Below are 13,354 nucleotides of genomic sequence, written 5' to 3'. Positions count from 1 at the left end.
TCCAAAGTGTACTGTGCATTGAAAAGTCTGAGAAGCTGGACGCCATTTTACAAAATTATGAAGGAGGAATTGTAAGCTGGATGAACTGTGCAAGAAAGATTTATCAGGTAGAACGGGTTAAATTAATTATACATTATGCAATTTTTGAGAAATTACTATTGGGAGCTGGAGGATTACTTTAATTTCTCACAAGCCAAAATTAAAACTCTCTGCAGGATGCAACTACTGGGTGGCCACATTCATACAGATATAGTCCTGGGATAAATGTTTTGACACCCCTGTTCATGCAATGGTTTTCTTTGTTCTTATTAAAATGTGCACATTGGAGACTCAGACTGAAGGCAGCAAAACCACAAAGGAAACCACACGGAAACAAGGAGTAAAGAAACACATGTGAATCAAACCAGAGTATGTGTTTAATCCTTAGATTCCTCTAAGTACCCTCCTTTAACTCTGACAGTTTAAACACCCCTTGTCATTATTCTACCAAGTGCCTTCATCAGGTCATCACTTAGAATGGCTTCCAACAGCCTTGAAGGAGTTCCCAGAATTGCCAAGCACTTGTTGCTTCTTTGCAGTACAATTCATCCCAAACCATCTCAGTTGGGTTGAGGATGGGTGATTATGGAGGTCATACCATCTGAAGGAGGCTCCATCTCTCTCTTTCTTGGTCACATGGCCCTGACATAGCCTGGACATTCTGGGTCATTGTCCTATTTTAAATCAAGTGATGGTTCCACTAAGTTGGGTTGGCAGTCAATAAGTAAGTATGCTTTCAATTTGATATAAATCTCTAACAGTATCACCAACAAAGCCCCTTCACAACTTCACACCTCACCGTCCATGCACCACATATGTAGATACCAGCCCCTCACCTTTTCTGTGTCTAACAAAGACATGATGAATAGTACCAAAAATCTTACAACTCAACTCATCAGACCAAAGAACATATTTTCAGTTCCCTAATTTTCAGCCCTTGTGTTGCTTGGCCTAAGGATACCATCACATTGAGTTCCAGCACCTGTTCAGTGGCGCCGTCAGGCTTATGTCTGAATCCCCCGCAAAATGGGATTCAGACATATGCACCAACTGGGCAATAGATTATTATTTTAAAGCGTGTATGCCTACTGGAGGTGGACACCCAGACGTAATAGACTGTGTGTCCGCATAGGTCCGAATCCAGTTGTGCAAGGGGTTCAGACATAGGCCCCGATGGGGCCACCGAACCGGTACCGAAGAGCAAAGTGAAATCACCCTATAAAAATCTCTTCATCTTGTTTGTGGTTCTCAGTAGAGGCTTTTTTGCAGCAATTCAACCCTAAAGACCTGCTTCTCACAGTCTCCTTTAGAGAGCCGATGTTCAGATGTATCTGCTGCCTGATTCCTGTGCATCATTTATGAGAACTGATATCTGAGGTATTGTCAAGTTGCATTTTTTGAGGCTGATAACTCTGATGAACTTATCCTCTGCAAGAGAGGTAATTTTTGGTCTTCCTTTCCTATGACGGTCCTCATGAGAGCTAGTTTCATTATAGAGATTGATGGGTTTTCATAACTGCACTTGAGGATACCATCAAGGTTCTAGCAATTGACTGACTTACATGTTTCAAGTAACAATAGATTATCTATTCTTTCACTAAGTTGATGGTTCTTGCCATATTATGGCTAGTACAGTTATGGAATAGGGCTCAGCATTGTATGGATCTGTGTACTAACACGGCTGCTTCGAAACATACCTGATGGTTGTAAACGTTTTCTGAAAACTGGTGATTCCACAAATGAACTCTGGACAAGACACATCTGTCATCAGAGTAAAAGCGGAGACTGTGAGGAATCTAAGGTGTAACATATATTCTGGTTTGATTTCACATGTGTTTCTTTAGTCCTGGTTTCCATATGTGTTTCCTTCGTGGTTTTGCTGCCTTTCATCTGAATCTACAATGCTCACATTCCAATAAGAACAAGAAAAATTATTGCATGAACAGATGTGTTCAAACTTTTAACCGATTCTATATAGCGTAACCATCTCCCAACAGAGTATCAAAAAATCATGTTTTTATTCAAAGCTCATCATCTTGCCTTCCAATCTACTAGAATATCTTGGGCCAAGAGAAAAAGACACATCTGTATACATGAACCTTGACTTATAGACATTTTGGTTTTTCCTTCTGCCTTCCAGTGCAGTTAGGGAGGGCATGGTTGAGGGACATTTGGATCAAGGTATGTTTGGAGACGCTGATTACTTGATGGTCACCAAACATTTTTTTCAGGTATTGGAGTAATGTTTCTTTTTCTGTATGGATCTTTCTTTGTAATATCTATTTTCGCCTTTTAGGATTTTTATAGATAGTTTCCATGGAGATAAGCTTTGCAGGCGTCCTGTGATCCTTACGTGAGCACAACTGACAAGTGATTATACTTAGTATTAAAAAGTGTCACTCCTTATTTAGTTAACATAAGATGTTAAATACGAGGTGAAGTTTGTGGATCACAATGTGTCTCATCAAAGTACCATGTTTACCCTGCAAGAGCCATCTAACCATACACGAAAAGTTTTCTTTCTACTTGGGTTTCACACATACTGTTGCAGAACGGATCTGTGCAGCACAAAGCCACAATGTGTTGCTAAAAGTTTGCAGTGCGACTGTACGGTACTTCGTTATAATGGACACAGAATTAGTTTTTTTTCACAGATTTACTTTAAATTTATGAGAAGAAATATTGAAATCTTTCCAAAATGTTGTGTTTGCACTGAAGCTGGATTCAGAGAACAACTGTCCTCCTAAAGCTTAAATGTAAGGGGTTAAATAGTCAAGTATGGGGTCAACAAGAAGGTGCTCCTAACCTCTATAGACCTCTTGTAGACTGCTATTCTTTGAGAAAGTATAGCAATTAACATTGGTCATATCTACATAGCTCAGTGTTACACGCACGCCGCTAGTGAGATAGAGGAGGGGGGGGGGGTTTGCTGAGGGAGATGATCCCCGTGACACCATTTCTTACAGTCCTTATCTTTCTTCTTGACAATACTCTGCACTTCTAGTTCAGGAGCTCTACCTGACCTGTGCTTAGCTTCACTTCTGACTTGAATCCTTTCACTTACAGAGGCGCTTCTGTGAGATACAGAACACACATACCACCTTTCTCTTCAGCTTCAGCCAGACAGTAAACAACTTCCCCACAATCCCCCTGGGGCTCTGCTAAAACACTCCCCTTCTCCTGTGACTGTGTTAACCTCTCCTGTCTCATGTTCTTGTGTTACTTCTAATAGTTGCTGAATGCTTTTAAAGCAACAGCACTACTCTTGCATGTCACATCAGTATGCACCATTTTAAAAGTATAGAATATTTTTCCGATATTTTTGAAATTCAGTTCTGGTATTGAGTTTGCAAAAATCACTACTGTGTGAATTAGAACTAAAGTACATCACTTAAAACCTCAAAAGATGTAGGATGGACATTTCCTGAAATGGAGCAAGATAACTAGATTTAAAGAAAAAAATGATCTTGTGATACTCTGTCTGAAGATGTTTATGCTATATGTGTCTATATGTGGCCACCCGGTGGCTGTGATGAGAGTTGCGGTCTGTGGTGGGTTGTAGCAATGTATAGAACTTTTATTGGGATGTTATTGGAGTCCTTAACAAGCTTCATGGTAGGACAGATGTATATGTCAAGATGGCGCATATGGAAAAAATATGGTATGTAGTTTTGTTTAAGAGAGGGACCTGTACGGGCCCGAAATGCGTAATAAAGTCTACCTGGAGTGCATCTCTATGCGTGGAACCACTGTTTCCATTCAGCAGCGTGGTCATTTAAACGTCAACTCCTCTCCTACTTCTCGAAATGGCACATGTGACATAATCTATCTAGGAGAGTACATTAGCATGCTAGGCACATTTCTCTTTTTCATGCCAGGCACATTTCTCTTTTTCAAATAGTTATTCCAAGAAAAAACAGAAAAAGGGGATAATATGTTCATCACTGGGGGTTCTACTGCCAAGAGCCGCATTGCATCACACACTATGTAGGAAAGACTAAGTGCAACACAAAGTCAAGAGGTGAAGGGAGCCCAGACTCTAGGGAAAGGGAAGAGTGGAGACCTCCTAGGCTGATCTGATATCACCCTGTCTCCCCTACCGTCCCTATATTGGTTCTTCACCAGTCGCCGCACAGGAACCTACCCCTGTATTTCCCTAGCGCTTGGCCCTGGATAGGGAAGGGGGATTAGCACTAGTTGATCCCCACTAACAACTAAAGACAACAAAGGAGACAAACATGGGGAAAAGTAGCTTAGCTTGAGCCGACTTCAGAGAGATAACTCCAAAGGTCCTCCTAGCACCAGAGAAGTAGAAATCAGTCTGAAATAGCTCCAAACGTTCACAAGGAAACATGTGAATATCACCAGCACCTTCCTGCTGAAAAGTGAAATTATTTAAACACCCAGGCCAGGGTGTCAATTAGAGCAGAAAGGAGGTAGCCATTGGGTTCTAGAGTGAAACAGATAAGAAGTCTGTTACGCCAAACGAAGAGATCTTCTGCCCCCAACTGCAGGGCGACTGTCTCACACACCCGTGACACATTGATCTCAAGATTATGGATTTGGAACCCCAAGAATAGAAGCCCTATCATGAATGGAGTGGAGGTGCACATGTTACAATTTCTGCTTCATTCATTGTCTATTGGACTGTCAAGTACATTGCTCTATTATTTTCGACAGTTCCTCCTATAATGATTGGAGCCGATGCCTAATCTCAGGATTGCTCAATGACTCCCAGTGATTAGTAAATTGTAGAATGCGGATAGCTTGATTTTTGGGGGATTAACCTTCTAAATCACTTATTTCATACTCAAAATCGCCAATATTTTAAGTAAGGTAATGTCATACATGTATGGTTAGACGTGGCACAGTTTACAGCTTTTTTGCTGGATTCAAATGACTCAAGTTGTTAAAATTAAAAATAAAATTTGGGCAAATCTAAAATGTTTGTGAATTTCGAAGCAAATATGATTCAACCTTAAATTATTTGCTTATCTTTAGTTGATTTGCTTCGGACCTTCTCTAGGTTTCTTCAAAGATGGCATCTAGCAGAGGATGCTGAATGGATAGCAACCTAGTTTCCATTTTGTTACAATTCACACATCTAGCCACATGAGTTAATTTTATGTAAATCATATGCAAATGTATGCTAATATATAAGCTTTATGGTGTTTTCCACTATTTGCTTCTGACTTTTCAAATTTTTTTTATAATATTTTATACCACTTTTGAATAATTAATATCTTCTCTTCTCTTCCTGCCTTAAGGTTTATTATAAAAGCTCCCACACATCCTCATGAAATCGAGCGTTGTCCCTAGATACAATTGACTTTCCGAAAGCAATAAATAAATTGTGCTCTCTTGTTTCACTCGATACCTATTTAGTGCTAAGCAATTACTCTTTCACATATCCCTTTAATACTCATTTTGCTTATTTTTGCTTAGAAAAAGTTCAATATAGAAAACAACATATTCTATGGAATGATTTTGGTAAGATTAATGATTAATGACTAAGGAAAGATCGAACATTTACAGAAGCCGATTTTCTTGGTCACCATAACCTTTAGGCTCAATGTCGTGTCTTATCTTCTTTAAAGGAGGACCTGTCACCAGGTCAAAAAAGGGCAATATTTGCTCTTATTTCATTTCCGCCGTTCCACTGAGTTTTCTGCTTTTTGTTTTTTTCAAATCTGCCGTACGGTTCCAGAGATATGAGCCTTTTTACATAGTACTAATTTTTATGATCTTTAAAAAAGGGGGGTGGCCAACAGGGTAGTCATGCAGAACAGCCTAAAGACACGCCCCCAGGGAGAACCACGCCCCTTTAGAAAAGACTATAAAAAGTAGCACTAAATAGAAAGTCCCATATCTCTGGAACCATATGGTGTATTTTAACGAAACAAAAAATGGAATACTCAGTGGAAGAGTGGCAATTAGATAAGGTCAAAAACTGGTCACTTTTGATATGCTCCCAGGTCCCCTTTAAAGCAAGTGTCCCATGTATTCCCAGATAAATACAAATTAAAAATTGCATCTTCATTTAGTAATACATGGATTAAGACCCAAGTAGGTGGCAAGAAACAACCATAGTTCGGACCAATTGACTAAAGATGGTGGGGGAGGCAACGATACATCGAAGCGTTGTTCTATTATTGTCTTAAAAGTTAGGGAAATGCAAAGAAATATACTGCATGCTAGGCCATATATATTATATGCATTGTGGTGTCACTGGAAACACCATCTGTCCGACATGACTGTGAAGTAAAGGATTTGGTACAATTTTTGTATTGGTTTATCGCATCTAAAAATTAAAAATGTCTTATTGTTTTGTGTACACAGCTACACTTTTGTATGTTTAAGATGAGTAATTTGGTTGTTAGGATATGCCATAAAGGGTTAAAGGTAGAGATTAGCAGACCCGTGGAAGTTTGGGTTCTGGTACCCAACCCGAACTTTAGTCCAAAGTTCGGTTCGGGTACCAAACTTTGGATCTGTAAAAAATTCTCTCTCTCTCTGTCACGGAATTCCCCCGGATCTCCGAACATAGCAACAGACTTTCCCCCAGATCTCCGAACATAGCAACAGACTTCCCCCGGAACTCCGAACATTGCAATAGACTTTCCCCGGAAATCCATACATGGCAACAGACTTTACCCCGGAGCTCCAAACATTGCAACAGACTTTACCCCGGAACTCCAAACATTGCAACAGACTTTACCCCGGAACTCCAAACATTGCAACAGACTTTACCTCGGAACTCCAAACATTGCAACAGACTTTACCCCAGAACTCCATATATTGTATCAGACTTTTCCCCGGAACTCCAAACATTGCAACAGACTTTCTCTGGAACTACTAACATTGCAATGGAATTCTGGGGAAAGTCAGTGTTTAGCGTTTAGCACCGAACACTAACTGTCCAGTATGAACGCTGAACTTTTTAGTTCGGATTCGCTTATTTCTAGTTAAAAAAGTTGGTCCCTCACACAGTCTCCAAAAATTTGAGTCCCTTTAACCTGATCTGCCATTGATGTATGTACTGGGAATTGAATGGTGTCCTGATCATGGATGATTCTCTCCATTCACATCTATGGGAGTGATGAAAAACAGCAGAGCAAATATACATGGCCATCATCCTTCCATTACCAGCTTGTGCGTTATTAGGCGATCCCGGGATCAGGGGATCTAACAGCTGATACCTAATCTATTCTATGGATTTGCCATAAATATTAAAAACGGGAACAAACACAATACCGTAATGTGTAGAATTTGGATCTTTTTGTGTTCACATAACATTCATAACATATGATACATACAATTAATATATCTGAAAGAGGGCAAAGACTTTTTTAGAAAATCACACTTTTAAACATTGCTGTAGCCCTTTGTAAGATGGTAGCAATTAACCCCAAGTTTTTCTTAAATAGTTCTGGCAGCACATAATACCGCCATTTATTGCTAAGGCAAAACTGCCAAATACCACCTACATAGTACCAGCATTGTTATATAGTGTCGAAACTAGAGTCCACATTATAATGTCATGTATTTTTCAGATAAAAATAGTTTTATGAAGAGCCCGCATAATACCGCCATATAATTTACATTTAATTATACTCTTATAAAAAGCCTACATAATACCAACATATTATTCACACATAATAGTACTCTTATAAAGAACCCGCATAATGCTGCCATACAATTTACACATAAAAATACGCCTAGAAACAGCGTACACAATAGCACCATATAACTCACACAAAATAACACGAGCCCGCGTTATACCGTCATACAATTTACACAAAATAATACTCTTACAAAAGCATATTTAATGTTTCCATATAATTTACACAAAATAATATTCTCTTACATTAATGTACATAATGTTGTCATATAATTCACACATACTCTCTGAAAGAGAGAACATAATACCATCATATAAATCACGCACAATATTCTTAAAATGAGTCTTCAAAATACTACCATATAATTCACAAGTAAAAGTACTATTACCATGAACCTATATAATACTGTCATATAGTCCTCGCATAAAAATACTCTTACAAGGAGCCCACATAATATTGACATATAATTTTTACATAATTATAAACAGCATACACAATACCGCCATATAATTCACACATAATAATACCGTTTCAAAGAGTGGATAAAATACCGTCATATGAATCACCAATAATACTTTTATAATACGCCTTCAAAATACCACCAGTTGATTGACACATAAAAATACTCTTACCATGAGCCTGCATAATACCGTCCTATAGTCCACACATAAAAATACTCTTATAATGTGCTTGCACAGTACCGCCATATAATTCACATATAATACTTGCATGAAGAGCCCGTATCTTACTGCCAGAAAATATAGATAAAATAATACTCTAACATACGTGCACATAATACCGCCATATAATTCACACATAATACTAGTCTTTGTAAGAGTGTACATAATACCGGTTATAGGAAGTTTCGCTACCAGCAATTTGCCCCCAGGTACATTTCGCCCCCAGGTACATTTCGCCCCCGCACATTTCGCCCCTATCATTTCGACCCCAGGAAGATTCGCCCCCGCACGTTTCACCCCCGGACGGGGGCGAACTGGGGGTGATATGTGCGGGGGTGAGATGTGCGGGGGCAAAACTATGTGCGAGGGTGAGATGTGCGGGGGCAAAACATCCTGGGGGCCAAATGCTGGGGACGAAATGTGCGGGGGCGAAATGTACCCGGGGACGAATTGCTGGGGGCGAACTGCTGGGGGCGAAACATCCAATTTCCCATAATACCATCATATAAATCACACATAATACTCTTATAACGATCCTGCAAAATACCGCCGTATAATTCACACATAAAAATACTCTTACCATGAGCCTAGATAAAACCATCATATACTCCACAAAAATACTGTTATAAACAGCCCGCATAATACTGACATATAATGCCCACATAAAGCAATAATTTAATTCCTGAATAATACCGCCATATACCATTAAATATAACTATATGGTTTACCACTTTTCAGGATCCCTGTCCTTGTGTGCCCCTTGAAGACCAGGGCCCAGGGCAATTGCCCAGTTTGCCACCTCCTAAAACCAGTCCTGTTTTCAGTGCAGCTCAGAATCTTTTTTCGCTGGAGTGAGCATCATAAATGATAAAACCTTTACATGGCGCCACAGTTCTGAACTACGAGCCTGCTCTAAATAATACATTTTCTTTTTGTAACGAGGCTTTTTCCTGTGAAAATGAAACGAGATTTCGCCTAATGTTGAACAACCTTTGCTGATACACATTTTGTTATACTGCACGCATGCATTATGCATTTCAGTGCTCCGGGTTATGAATGTGCTTTCAGCTGGTTTAAGTCTTCGCTTATGTCTGATTCATAGGAAATTTCATTAATCTCTACAGAAAAAGGGACCTTGCAGTGAGCTGCAGATTGGAAATGAACCCAGGGCTGTGGGTTAGAATGAGGCGCCGATGAATCAGCAGGAAAAGATTGTAGAAACCCATTTTGTATGATGTAAGCAGAAGGAATGATTTAGAAATCAACAAGAAACGTTCTCCGGAAACGAGTCTCCGCATTTAGCCGACCATTTCTAACTTCTATTAACATAGTGTTTTCTTAGATACTTCTTTTTATTAAAAAAATGAATAAAACTTCTCCTTTTCTGCATTCAAAGGGTCATCCTGACCCTTTCAATATGCAGCGACCCCAGTGATCAGCCGATCTCCATGATTAGTCGATCATCGTTGGTCTAGATCAGGGGGGGCACATGTGACTGTTGTGGAGGGCCGCACCATCTAATCTACCTTTATTCTGCTTATTATTATTGTTTTATATTCATTTTTATCACTTAATATTGGGCAGAATTAAGTATGGTGACTTGTTATGATAGAGCTTGTTGTAACCTGTATTCTTACCTATAGCAGCGAATCATCACCATATAAATCACTGATTTTTATAAAGTTTATATCAAGCAGTAAATCATACAGTTCTAGTGATGCAGTCTTAGTACCTTGATCAACAGCTCCCAACACAGTATGATGCCCCACACACAGTATGATGTCCCTACATAGTATGATGTTCCCACACAGCCCCTAAAACAGTAAGATGTCCCCTCAAACAGTATGATCTCCCCACAAAGCCCCCTACACAGTATTATGTCCCTACACAGCCCCTTTCCACAGCCCCCTTACACAGTATTATGTCTCCATACAGCCCCTTTACACATTATTATGTCCCCACACAGCCTCCTTACACAGTATTATGTTTCCACACAGCCCATTTACACAGCCCCTTACACAGTATTATGTCCCCACACAGCCACCTTACGCAGTATTATGTCCCACACAGTTCCCTTACACAGTATTTTATGCCCACACAGCCCCTTTACACAATATTATGTCCCGATACAGCCCCTTTACACTGTATTATGTCCCCACACAGACCCCTTACACAATATTATATCCCCACACAGCCCCCTTACACAGTATTATATCCCTAAACAGTCCCCTTACACAGTTTTAGGTCCCTACACAGCCCTCGTACACAGTATTATGCCTCCACATGCTGAATTATGTCCACATACAGTCTCCATGTGCAGTATGATGTCCAGCACACAGCCCCTTTACACAGTATTATGTCCCCACACAGCCCCTTTACATAGCCTCCTTACACAGTATTATGTCCCCACACAGCCCCTTTACACAGCAGCCTTACACAGTATTATGTCCCCACACAGCCCCTTTACACAGCCTCCTTACACAGTATTATGTCCCCACACAGCCCCCTTACATAGTATTATATCCCCACACAGCCCCGTTACACAGTATTGTATCCCTACACAGTCACCTTACACAGTTTTATGTCCCCTCACAGCCCTCTTACAAAGTATTATGTCTCCAAACAGCTCCATGCAGAATTATGTCCACACACAGTCTCCCTGTGCAGTATGATGTCCAGCACACAGCCCCTTTACATAGTATTATGTCCCCACACAGCCCCTTTACATAGCCTCCTTACACAGTATTATGTCCCCACACAACCCCTTTACACAGCAGCCTTACACAGTATCATGCCTCCACACAGCCCCATGCAGAATTATGTCCACACACAGTCTCCATGTGCAGTATGATGTCCAGCACACAGACCCTTTACACAGTATTATGTCCCCACACAGCCTCCTTACACAGTATTATATTCCCACACAGCCCCTTTACACAGTATTATGTTCCCACACAGTCTTCTTACACAGTATTATGTCTCCACACAGCCCCCTTACACAGTATTATATCCCCACACAGCTCCTTCACACAGTATTATGTCCCTGCACAGCACCCATGCAGAATTATGTCTACACCCCGGTCTCTTATATTGTATTGTCACCCCACAGCCCCCTTGTGCAGTATTATGTCACCACACAGCCCCCTTGAGCAGTAGGCTATCCCTCACACAGCCCTATGGTGCAGTATGATATCTCCCACCCAGCCTCCATGGGCAGTAAGATCTAAAATAAATAAAAATAAACTACTCACCGCACCCCATTCCCCCATAGTTTTGGTCTGCGCACTGTACTGAGGCACAATGTAGTGATGTCGTCGTATCTGCTGTGCTCTCAGATGCACAGGCTCAATGATGGAAGAAAGCCGTCTGCTACCTGTTCCATCATTGATTTCTCTGATATCCATATCCTGAGAATATAGATACCAGTTAAAGTAAGGTGCCGGGCGAAGGGCAGCCATGTTGTGCAGGACATCTCTGTATAAAGCTCTTTGGCTGTAACGCTTCGCGGGCGGCTCCAGAACAGCAAAGATCATCACGAGCTGCACTTTACCCATGTTCGGTCTAGATGATATAACCAAGAGAACAACCATTTTGTCTACAGCAGCTACATAATACATGGCCTACGGAGCATAAGCTGATTTTTGCTGTGCCCTTTAGACCATGGACCTCAGCAGGAAAAATTCTCCTCCCTAGGACAACTGGTTATCGCTGATAATGTACATAACGGTGTTGGGACAATGCATGCAGGAGGAGCTGGATCTACCAGGCGGACCATTGGACATTTACCTGTAGGGTCCAAAAGGAAGAGCTGTTGCTATATGCAAAATCTGCAGATAAATAAATTGAATGGTGTATATGTAAATGATGCTTGGTGGATGTTAATTAGGCACTCCCCATGTTGAAGCACCGAGGGTGCTCTGAAATGGCGCTTGAAGTTGTGAGAGATGCGTTACATTATGAGAGCAGACATTTTGACATTACTAAGAATTAAAAAAAAGGAATGTCCGATGTTAAAACATCATGAACTCTGATGTGAAAAGTTCAAATAAAGAAGCCTAATAGTTAGAGATGAGGAAACCGATTTGCAGGACCTTGGTCCATCCACCATGTCAGTTGTCTGTGGCTGCTGGGCGGGATCCCTTCGAATGATTTCTATCTACCCAAAACCCCAGCTTCACACACCCATCATATCTCGCCAGTCCAGCTAACCAAAAGAGGAGCTGGATAAGGAGAGGTTAGCCGGACTCCGGTCTGGCGGGCACACAATGATGACATGGCCATTGGAGCATTGTAGAATGACTCGATTCACTCATCTCTGCTAATAATATAATCTAATTTTGAATATTTTATGGATTTCACTTATTTCATGGTCTTAGAAGTTCTGAGCTTCTTCTGGCTGCTGTGACACTTTTGTGCAGCCTAAGATGGTACGGAGCTTCAAAGAAGAAGATACTCCAGTCGTATTTCCAGATAAAATGGTCAGCTTTATTCCAGCACTTTAAAAGAGTATGAGATCCTCAAGTGTTTCCAATAAATAATTTTTCCTCTGAGTTTCAGACCATACTTAGTCCTTATTCATGGATAATAAAACCATGAATAAGGACTAAGTATGGTCTGAAACGCTTGGAAAAATAATTATTTTGATATACTTAAAGATGTAAAACTCTTTAAAAATAAACTCTTTAGAAAAAGCTTACCATTTTATCTGGAAATATGTCTGGGAGTATCTTCTCCTTTGGATCTTCGTTGAGTCATATTGGGCAGGAATGACTTTTTCCATGCTGAGAACCATACATTAGCCTCCACAAGGATGAGCTATTTTTTTCTCATATCACTGGTATATGGAGCTTCGTTCTTTTCCTTTTGTGTAGTGTAGTATATCAAAATAGTTGGCTGTCTCAGTAAGGTCATTAGTTGAGCCAGCCTCCTTTTCTGTCTCCATATCATTGAGTGAAACTGGACGATCTATAAAATTTGTAAAAAATTAAAGTGCATGTGCGGGTGCAGGTTTCT

At 40.5% G+C, this 13,354-nt stretch overlaps 1 protein-coding gene across 3 annotated transcripts in view; it reads left to right on the top strand.

Annotated features, from left to right (window-relative positions):
- Nucleotides 1-13,354, top strand: part of LRRC4C (leucine rich repeat containing 4C) — a 1,191,085-nt gene that overhangs the window by 1,174,754 nt on the left and 2,977 nt on the right. The window lies entirely within an intron of this gene.

This window comes from Phyllobates terribilis, unplaced genomic scaffold, assembly GCF_046119375.1.
Source record: "Phyllobates terribilis strain yellow unplaced genomic scaffold, ASM4611937v1 Scaffold_13__5_contigs__length_258822181, whole genome shotgun sequence".
Taxonomy (NCBI): domain Eukaryota; kingdom Metazoa; phylum Chordata; class Amphibia; order Anura; family Dendrobatidae; genus Phyllobates; species Phyllobates terribilis.
Note: the sequence above shows the minus strand (reverse complement) of the source record. Positions and strands in the feature narration are given on the sequence as shown.